The sequence below is a fragment of the Phytophthora infestans genome, genomic scaffold, assembly GCF_000142945.1.
Source record: "Phytophthora infestans T30-4 supercont1.52 genomic scaffold, whole genome shotgun sequence".
Lineage (NCBI taxonomy): Eukaryota > Oomycota > Peronosporomycetes > Peronosporales > Peronosporaceae > Phytophthora > Phytophthora infestans.
In genome coordinates this window covers 688,892-691,391 of record NW_003303707.1, presented here as the reverse complement: position 1 = coordinate 691,391, position 2,500 = coordinate 688,892, and the positions used below count along the sequence as shown (strand labels likewise).

The following is a 2,500-nucleotide window of genomic DNA, read 5'->3' as shown; positions in this document are numbered from 1 at the left end:
TTTATTCGCCAGTTCCGAGAAAAGTGTCGTTTCGATGCGTGGTGGGCCCGGGATGACAATTCGAGTTGAGTTGGAAGTTCATGTGAAGTCCTGGAAACAAGAAAAAAAGAAGATCCACGCTTCCCTAACTCAAAAAGTCATTAGAAACCGAGGGTAGCTTGTATGGAGACTTTTGTTCCTCGTGCGCTAAAACGCCGAATTAAATTTTTTATCTATACTTAACAGGAAAAAAGTTGCCTCCTTCGCGATATATAGGCAAATAAAGAATGGGTGCTATCATTTCGGGACAAAACAGGTGAAAATTTAGGTCGAAAAAAGTGTTTATAGACAAGGCATTTGAATTTAGCCAAAATCTGACTTGACCACGGGAATGCGCGCATAAAAGCACCCCTAGGGCAGTTTTTATACGGAGCAGTCTCATTTGCTTCCTGGATGTGCAGGGCCAAACATGGCCAAAAGTGGTGATTTTGGCCGTCCAAGGTGTCCATTTTCCGCGAAAATGGCGTTTTTTGGCGTCACTAAAAAAATCATTGCGAAGCAACTACTGGAGATATGCTTGTAAAACTTTGGGAGCGGTCGTGCGAACACATGCGCCAAGTTTTCTGCTAAAGTCTGCAGGCCAGATCTGCCGGGCGGCACATAAAACCGGAAAAAACCACCTAAAAAAAGAGCATGCCAAACAAAGTCTCACATTTCGCTGAATAACTTTTGATCTAGAAGAGTTAGACAAATTCTGATTGCGGGAACGGCTCCGCCGTGTGTTTTTACATATGTCTATGTCCCGTAGATAAAAAGTACATGTTGCAAAAAAAGTACATGTTGTACATAAATCTACCTTTGATATTCGGATTCCCCGTGAAAAACTACGCCTAGGCCGCAGGGTTACAAAGACGAGTCATTGCACTTTATGCCCTTTTATAGACGCTTTTAGAAATCGGCCCAAAACAGTATTTATTTAATTTAGACAGTGTTCCGCTGACATGTCGCATGCTGCGATATGTCCACGTGAAAGAGCACCGAAAAGCACCCCTAGAACACCCTTCATACCCGTTCTAACGGTTCTCTTTCATCTTCATAATAATCAAATTAAAGAACACCATACAAAAAACAAGATCTCGTGTGTAGTGGCTCGCCAGGCATACTAAAACCAAGATGTCGTGTGGGCACATGCCAGACATCATATCTTGCGTTTGCAAACACACGCAAAGTCGGTAAACAGCTCAAAACGGGCTAAAAAGTAGACAGCACCCGGACTTCCCCGCGTCCGCGCTCTACACCGACCCGAGTACTACCCGAGCTTGAGGCTGCTTAACTCTCACAGAGCAGACGGGATATGGTGTCTTTCAGCCTAAGATGGCCGTCTACATTTGACTTTGACCGACACGCCTATTAGTGTTTATCACTCGTATACATTGGTACAACACATTTACACACTCACATGTCCACATACGTGGCCATAGACTGCACACGATGGCCCCCAATACCCCTTCTGGCCCTCAGAATTGGCTGGGTGGATGGCTACACTTTATATAGTAACAAAACAAAAAGGGGGGTGGTGTGGCGCACTCCAATACAAACGTGTGGCCAGCAGCTCACTCCTACAACGCAGCATACGTATTCTCTCCGATAGGAACCCCACACAGACCGACACCTTCATACACAGCAGTGCAGATAGCCGCCGCACCCCATATTTGCGCATACGCGGCCTGGAAACAATGTTAAACCACCAAAGTGGCCATTTACGACTTGCACAACCATACCTACGCTTCCTATGCGACATGACATGTGCACGTACGCGTCTTAGGCAATATGAACACCTTCGACACCTTCATACATGCACAGCGCGCGCTCCGCTTAAGTACGACACCAACTTGTCATATACATCATGCGTTTCCTCCCGTCACCTTTCATCACCTCCATATTCACACCCATGCGCCGTCACCTTCCTCGCGCCATCACCTTCACCATTTTCACCTCCATATCCGCGCTTCCTCCGCCGTCACCTTCCGCGTACGCGTCCATATTCGCTGCGTTTCCTCGCGCTTCCTGCCTGTTATTAATCCAAGCCAAAAACATCTCCAAACCCATACAATTAGAACAGCAAACAACTTCGCATTTTTTCACAAAGTCCTCAGCTTCATTTTGCATACTTTATCCTAGTCTAATTCACGCTATTCCGCTCTCTTTTAACATACTTAAACTAAGTCTAATTTCACGCTACTCTGCTCTCTCTAACATACTTAAACCAAGTCTAATTCGCGCTATTCTGCTCTCTTTAACATACTTAAACCAAGTCTAATTCACGCTACTCTGCTCTCTCTAACATACTTAAACCAAGTCTAATTCGCGCTATTCTGCTCTCTTTAACATACTTAAACCAAGTCTAATTCACGCTATTTCGCTCTCTTTTAACATACTTAAACCAAGTCTATTTCATGCTATTTCGCTCTCTTTTAACATAGTTAAACCAAGTCTATTTCATGCTATTCCGCTCTCTTTA

At 44.6% G+C, this 2,500-nt stretch overlaps 1 non-coding gene across 1 annotated transcript; it reads right to left on the bottom strand.

Moving 5' to 3' along the window:
* Positions 1-1,274: 1,274 nt before the first annotated feature.
* Positions 1,275-1,358, bottom strand: PITG_33307. Its single transcript, XR_009934701.1, has one exon. It is a non-coding gene; the product is annotated as an 8S ribosomal RNA (ribosomal RNA).
* Positions 1,359-2,500: the final 1,142 nt, after the last annotated feature.